The sequence below is a fragment of the Corylus avellana genome, chromosome 8 (assembly GCF_965113065.1).
Source record: "Corylus avellana chromosome 8, dhCorAvel1.hap1.2, whole genome shotgun sequence".
Taxonomy (NCBI): Eukaryota; Viridiplantae; Streptophyta; class Magnoliopsida; order Fagales; family Betulaceae; genus Corylus; species Corylus avellana.
This window is the reverse complement of record NC_142497.1, coordinates 17,529,154-17,537,757: the sequence shown is the minus strand read 5'-3', so window position 1 is coordinate 17,537,757 and position 8,604 is coordinate 17,529,154. Positions and strand designations below refer to the sequence as shown.

The 8,604-nt window shown below is 38.1% G+C and overlaps 1 pseudogene; it reads right to left on the bottom strand.

Moving 5' to 3' along the window:
• Positions 1 to 3,104: 3,104 nt before the first annotated feature.
• On the bottom strand, positions 3,105 to 8,235 carry LOC148584213 (uncharacterized; annotated as a pseudogene).
• Between the last annotated feature and the right edge of the window lie 369 nt (positions 8,236 to 8,604).

Sequence of the window (8,604 nt, the reverse complement as noted above, 5' to 3'; positions counted from 1 at the left end):
TTGCATTTTGGCCACTCCGTTAGTCAAAACCGTTAGTCTGGACGGAAACCTCGAAACGACGCCGTTTTATTAGGGTTAAGTTACGAAATCGCCCTTATGGCATTTTTTTTTTTTTTTTTTTTAAAGCTGGAGCAAAACGGCGCCGTTTTGCTTATGGTTAAGGAACCCTAAGCAAAACGGCGCCGTTTTGCTTAGGTTTATAGGTAAGAGTTTGGCCTCCTTCTCCTTCACGCTCACGCTCACGCTCACGCATCTCACCCGTTCCCCTGCCCCGCCCGATTCTCGGCTTCCCCGTTCACGCAGCCCCACCGCACGGTGCGCCGCCCGATCGTAGCCATCTCCCGGTCACGCAGCCCCCCTCGCACGCGGCGCCGCCCGATCGTAGCCATCCCCCGGTCACGCAGCCCCCACCCAGCCCCGCGCACGGTTCCGGCCGGTCGTCGCAGTCCCATTCACGCATCCGGTCCCGTCATCCCGAAGGTAGCCCACTTTCCCGATTGAGTTTTTCCTATGGGTTTGGTTGTTTTGTTAAAGATTTTGTGGAAAATGGGTTTGGTTTGTTTGTAGAAGATTTTTCTGGAGAATGGGTTTGGTTGTTTTGCAGAACATTTTGTGGAGAATGGGTTTGGTTGTTTTGTTAAAGATTTTGTGGAGAATGGGTTTGGTTTGTTTGTAGAAGATTTTTTTGGAGAATGAGTTTGGTTGTTTTCCTTCACATTTTGTGGAGAATGGGTTTGGTTGTTTTGTATATGTATTGATGTTCTGATTAAGTGCGAAGGAGAATTCGCTTTATAGTGTCCAAAAGTGATATGGGTCCCTATGTTTAGAATATTTTTGCCTTGTCTGCAGCACAGCCGTTGTTTTTAGTATAAATTTTTTTTTTGGTTAAAAATTGAAAGTTATTGGTTGCTGTGTATATTGTCTGCTTATTGGTTTACAATTTTGCATTCTGCCTCCCCTTTGTTCTGTGGTCCCCCTTGTTGTAATGCATGTCACGCAGCCGGTCCCATCGTCAACGATGGAGAAGTTTGCTGGCGAAGATGATGCGAATGGCTGTGTATTGTCGGTGGGAAGTTCGCCGGCGAAGTCTACCTCTATGTGTACGAAATGCCTATGCGGAATAGAATCACCAGTGATGACTTCTCGCACGCAGAAAAATCTTGGTAGAAGGTTTATTGGATGCGGTAAATATAAGGTGCGAATTTAGGTTTTAAAAATTAGGGGTTTTCGATTTCTTTCTTTCTTTCTTTCTTTATGCTTTTCTCCATTTGATTCAAATGTGTACAGTGATTGCTGGTTTGGATTTGTGGGTCTATTCTAAGAGATGTGTTCCATGTTGTGTAGCCAATGTTTTTTTGTGGGTTTCATTTGATGTTTTTGATGATGACTACTTATATTAGACGTTTTTCATTTGCTTATGTGATGAGAATAGAAGACCTACACCCATTAATATGAATTTGTTTGAATAAGTAAGCTGCCAAAAAATTAAGGAAAGAAAAAAAAAAGAAGAAGATATTTGATGAACATATTCATTTACTTTTGAAATGCAGGACCCCATTTTCTGAGACCCATTCATCACTTTGTATCCCAATAGCATATTCACTTTGTATCCCATTCATCACTCTGTATCCCTACTTATTAATTTGGTTAATTGCTTCTTGAAGTTTAATGACATCGTTTTTATGTACATGATGAAAACATATGTCAATCTATTCCCAATAATAATAATTAATAATAACATGGTATATATTCCCATTCTATGCGACTGTTTTAGCTCTCTCTTAGAGCATACAGCAATTATTTATTGTTCTAAGCAAATAAAGATAATGTTAATTAGAAAGGTGGGTCTTTAGACTCTTTTTTTTTTTTTTTAATTCTTATTATTATTTTATTTTTTATTAGAATTAGGGATGTAAATGTTTCACACTCCATAAATAGAAATAGTTTGAAAGCTCATAAGGTCTCCTTTTGTTGTTGTCTTATTTGTCTTCTTTTGTTTTTGACTCTCTTAAATCAAATAACATTGAAGAACTCCATTGTGAATTATATTACACTTTGTTTGTGAATTGGTTAGTAATTCTCATTTATGAAATATGCAGAGCGAAAGTGATCGGGGTTGTGATTATTTTATGTGGGTTGACGAAGAAGCTATGCTCCCTGTGTCACAGTTTGATGCCCAAATAGCTGATCAGAAGAAAGGTTTTGAAACTGAAGTGGCAAAGTTGACGTTGCAAATTGCTGCTGAAAAGTACAAAAATAATAGCATTGAAAAAAACTTAAGGATGTCATTGGCCACTTGTTTGATCTTAGCTTTTTTGTTGTTGTATTGTTTTGTTAATGATAGGGAGAAACGTCACTGCACTGTTTGTAGGGCAATGTTGCCGTGAGAGGGAGAAACCTATGTACGTTAAGGACTATTATTTAGTATGTTGTATTAAAGTGTGAAACCTATGTTAAAGTGCGAAACCTTGTTTCAATTTCCTAATATGACAATTTGATGAGTTTCAATTGTTTGTACATTTACCTATTCCAACCGAATTGCATTGATTGTGTTCTATAAAGTAGTGTTTACACCTAGTCTTGGTGTCATTGGTGTTTTCCTCGTGCAATTGTAGTTAAGAGCCTGTTCATGATACAATTTGATAAAAATGAATTTTCTATCAAAAATATAATGGTTTCATACACAAGGTACATGTTGTAAACATAAACCAAATATATAATACACATCCAAAATAACCAAATTGTAACGGCTACAAGGTTAATGTGTCTACCATCACCTATATACATATTACACATCCAAAATAACCAAATTGTAACGGCTACAAGGTTAATGTGTCTACCATCACCTATATACATATTACACATCCAAAATAACCAAATTGTAACGGCTACAAGGTTAATCTGTCTACCATCACCTATATACATATTACACATCCAAAATAACCAAATTGTAACGGCTACAAGGTTAATCTGTCTACCATCACCTATATAGATATTACACATCCAAAATAACCAAATTGTAGCATTAACCATACATATATATATATATATATACACATCCACAACGATCAATGTGCGATGTTTGTAATCCATTTTCTTGGTGTCTAATATTTTTGCCAATCTGGCTTCTTCCTTTTTCTCTTGTTAGACTCCATGACTGCAATTGCCTTATCCACAGTCGGCACAATCGTTTTACCTCTTCTGGCAGGTGCTGATGTACATGCAGTAGTACGCCCCAAATGTTGTTGAGAATGCTGAGAAGATCCGCTTGGTAAAGGAGTCCCTTCTAGGTGCGATGTTCCATGTTCCTGCGTCGACAACTGTGGGCTCATATTTGGGGAACCAATAATAAAAAATAAAAAATTCCCAAAATTGTAGATACGTTTAATACAAAATATATATATATAGAAGACAAAAGACATTAACAAACAATTCAAAACACATACACACACACGTTGCCAAACAATTCAAAACACATACACACACATATAGTAAAACTTGATGGATGGGGGTATATAAGAGAACTGCAAAGCAATACAAGAAGTGAGGAAATCATAAGAAGGCGACTATTGCAATGTAGGACCCTTCAAAATCAATGGAAATCAGAGAGATGATATCAATCAAGGCATTTATCAAAAACTACAGATATCAAGGCATTTATCATAAGCTACAGATATCAACAGATTAAGAATTGATATGAGATAAAAATAAGACAAGGAAATACCCATTGTGATATTCTCATCTTCTAGAACCATAAAACATCCACTTTACTGACTCGCATACAATAGTTTTTTAACACGAATTTGATTTTGATCGGACAAAAGCAAACCTCCCAGCTACCTCCCCACTCTTTAGCTGAGCACAATGATTTGGTTCAGTTAGCATCCATTTAGGGCGAGAAAAACCTAAAATCTGTTGTTTGTTAGCCAAATTGTTGGTTATGTTAAACTATATGACCTTCTCAAACTGAAGGGAAAAGTAAACATCAGTGGTACCAACCGTACCATTTCTTATTTCTAAAAACAAATTTTGGTTAAAAAAAATATATAAAATCAAAAAAGGAAGTATTTGGTACCGTTCGCAAAACAACATTCAAAACCTCCCTAATAACAACTAACTATTTCGAAAAATGTACACAAAAAGTAGATTACTGAGTCTTAACTTGAAAATCATATGTCGGGTAGTATAAGAAATGAATAAAACAAAATTTACAATCTTTTCTTTTTCTATTTAATATTTTTCAGAATCAGATTTCAGGAATTTCAAAAACTAATTAGCAATAACTAAATAATACAAACCAATTCAATCCCACATACGTATAAACACAATTCAATTTTCTTCTCCGCTCCTCTCTCTACCATAGCCGCAACAAAACATTAAGTAATAAAAACAAACTATACCAAACCCTAACGAAAACACAACAATCCATTAACTTCTGCTCTATAAAACCCCAATTAACAATTTCACAAACACAAAGCTCAACGAAATGGAACTCAGCAAACTGAATTCAAACACAATTTAACAAGCCAAACCAAAATGAATAAAAAAAAAAAAAAAAAAACATCGAAGAGATAAATACAGACAAATGTTGCTTTTTTGTCTATAATAAAAAGTCACACAGCATAAAAAGTCACACAGCATACAGAAAACAAGTTTACATAAAAAGTCTAACATAGAAGAATAGTAGACTCTCTCTAGTAATAACAAGTTTATTTCCAAAAATACCAAAATAAACACTTAGTGTGTGAAGTACTCACATTGACACTAGAAAGCCTCTGAGATTGTGTCGACTGTGTATGAGGAGGTCCGTATAACCTTACGGTATTGACAGTACCAGTACCCTGAAATGTTGTAACATTTCACAATATTAAATATTTGAAATAACATTTTATTATGTCATCCAAAAGTAATATTATAATCATGTGCTCACAGTAGAATTGCCCTGAGACTGTGGGGTTTGATGTTGAGATGGCCCATATAATCTGACGGTGTGGACTGTACCCTGAAACTGACCTCTACCTCCACTCCTAGTCATAGGTCCACTAATATGCAGTCCAGTGGGCCCTCCCCTAGTTCTTGGTCCACCTCTGTGCAGCCCAGTAGGCCCTCCCCTAGTTCTTGGTCCACCTCTTTGAAGTCCAGTAGACCCTTCTGGGGTAGGTTGAAACTGACCTCTACCTCTACCCCTACCCCTACCCCTAGTACTCCTTCTACCTCTAGAAGAAGCATCAGCATCTTGCGAAATCTGCAAATATGATGTCAACTTGGTAAATCAAATGTAATGAACTAATTATAATGAGTAATGACATTTAAACAGTTTATCACTTACTATTTCAGCATCAATGGTTGGCTGGGGAGTTGGGGTCTGATCATGTACACTTCGACCACTATCATCTTGTACCTATGATAATAAGCTTGTAAATTAATAACATCATACGATATATAATGAACAGGAGAAAATCCGCTTGACAAAAATTAAAAATTAATAATATATGTATGTAGTAACTCACCTCATGTTGTCTTCTACTACTGCTTCCTCTTCTATAATTCACTGCCTCTGTTCTGTTTCGTGGACATGTTCTGCTATTGTGTCCAACCCCTCTACATTTGCTGCATCTCATCCTCACTCCACCCTTCCTCATACGGTATTGATTAACCGGCTCTTCTGGACCCCTTGTCCTTACTTTTCTGGGCCTCCCTGGTTGTATTCTACTTATAGGGGGGTCCACTTTGTCGCAGTTAGTCTTCACCCATTGGTCCTCTCCAGGCATTGGATACACAATTTCATCATACGCCTTTTTATACATCTCAATGCTATACCAATCATCTACGTAATCCTCAGGGTTTGCATTAAAAAACCAAATTGCAGACATTGCATGTGCACAGGGAATTCCTGTCATGTCCCACTGTCTACACCCACAAGTTTTCCTCAACAAATTCACAACATATTGTTTATTATTGTGGGTTACTTCGTATAACCCATCCCCAGCATATGTGCTGTAGCAATGCCCAGCAACTTGTCCAATTTCGTCCAATTTGGCAACAACCCTTGGACATAGCGTACCAGTCATGGTGCGGATGCCATCCCTCTTCGTTTGATATCTCTTCATCAACTTCTTCCTTATGAATTCCAGCATGGATATGATCGGCAGGTCACGCGCATTCAGGATGTAAGCATTGAAGCACTCACAAAGGTTGTTGACAAGTAGATCACACCTTGGGAATGTATTGAACCAAGCCCTGGACCATGAGCTTGGGTCAACATTTGACAAGTAGTTGTGTGCATCCTCGCTTATATGCTTCAATTCATCCATTGCCTTATAGAATTCAGCTTCAGTGTATGCAGCAGCCGCAGCCCATAACTTGTCTTTCAATGCAAGACCACGATGCCCTGCGTCTCTGAAGTTGGCATACAAATGCCTCACACAAAACCGATGGTCACCCCCGGGAAGCACCACGTCAAACGCTGGTTGTAGCCCCTACAACCACAATGAATAATAAACAACACTTTGTTATCTTTTAACAAAAACAATGAAAAACAATAAAGGAATAAACTTAATGAACTCATAATATAGTTACCTTTTGACGATCAGAAATAAATGTCCATCCTTGTGCAGGAGGGGTGCCAAGATCTGAGAGCAATGTCTCAAGAAACCATATCCAACTGTCTTTGGTTTCTGCCTCAACAACTGCAAGAGCCACTGGGTAAATGTTATTATTGCCATCCCTCGAAATGGCTGACAAAAGCTGTCCCTTATAAGTTCCCTTCAAAAAGCACCCATCCAACCCAATGATAGGCCTACAACCAGCTCGAAAACCTTTCTTCATGGCAGCCAATGAGAAATACAACCTTTGGAAACATGATGGGTAGTCAAGTAAAGGTCTCTCAACCTTCATCATCACACAACTACCCCGATTCGTTTGTCTAACGGTTTCACAATAATCCCACAGCTTATTGTATTGCAGCTTTACTTTGCCCTGCAGCATTTCCTTTGCAATTCTCCTAGCCCTATACAACTGACAATTATTAACATCAACACCCCATTTGTCTTTCACTTCCCCAAGAATTGCCTTCAACGGCATGTTAGGTTGCACTCTAAACTTGTCAATAAGTTTATCAGCAATCCATGCAGATTTCACAGTCGAATTCCTATGCTGCCTTGTACAAGTGTGCTTGTCTTGTATCGATATAATTTGAAATGATTCTTGATCCTTGGATTTACGGCCATAAACCCGATACCTACAACGTGGATCTCTGCATACGACAATACATTTGGCTAGGTAATTTTTTTAAAACCTTACATCCTTCCCCTTCTTCAAATTGTTCTCCCTAATTGCTTCTCTAAACACTTTGATTGAGGGAAATACCTGCCCATTACTCAACTGTGGATTCGACATGTCAGTCAGTTGAAACTCTGTTCGCCTAGTAACAAATCTGGAAACAGATGAAACCTCATTCTCCTCGTCACTTCTAGGAGGGGATACAAGAATGTCACTTCTAGCCATGTCAGAGTTTGCCTCATCACCATCAACCTCATCACCATAGCACTGACCCCCTCCACTACCTTTTTTAGCTACCCTTGCATTTGCATTTTCATTATCATCCTCCGCCGCCTCATCACTCTCCCCCTCCTCATCATTATCCTCATCCCTATCCTCATCCCCCTCCTCATCATTATCCTCATCACCATCCTCACCCTCATTACCCTCCCCATCACCCTCGTCATTACCCTCAACACCACCCTCCTCAACATTTCCTCCTGCCGTGGATGGCCCAGGTAGATTGCTATCTTCATCAAACAAGTCCGGTTCGAATACTTCTTCCCAATAAGGATCATCTCGATCAATCCTACTATTTTCACAATGTTCACCATCACCATCATCATTATCGTCATCATCTTCATCGTCATTAACTGCAGGCTCATCAAATGAAACAAGATACAACTCAATAACCGGTACCCCTTTATGTGCAGCAACCATTTCCAAGACGTTATGATCCGATGAAATTAATTTCAAACCCCCTTGAAGAGTACAACCTGGTTGTAAGTAATACACTAGATCCCCTGACTTGTATCCATAGTTTTTTACTATACCCTCAATCTCAAAAAATGACAACTTGTCCTCATCGTACGTCTCATCATGCACATCTACCTCACCCCCCACATATGTGCACGTAAACCCCCTATTAATCTTACCACCGTAATGCACCTCGAACACAAGATCTCGTATAGTCATCCTAAACAATAAAAGAAGTAACGAAAATTAACAACTCAATAAAATATTAAAAAAAAAATTTACTAATAGAAATTCAAGTTTATGTAAATATCAACTACTATTAAGTACAATTTAACTTTAACTAATTTAAAGTCACTTCACAGGAAAATAAAAATAATAATAATAATTAACGTTAAATTGTACAAGGCATGCAATCTAAAGTAAGGGAACATATCGGAAACAAATCTAGACACTATATAGTCATTAATTATGCACACCCAATTATAAAGGCACATGAAGCTTCATATGATCATATGAGTATTTTATATGACATTATTATATATGGCCACGTCACCCATTGCGGATGGAGGTTGGAAATAGTGATCGGAT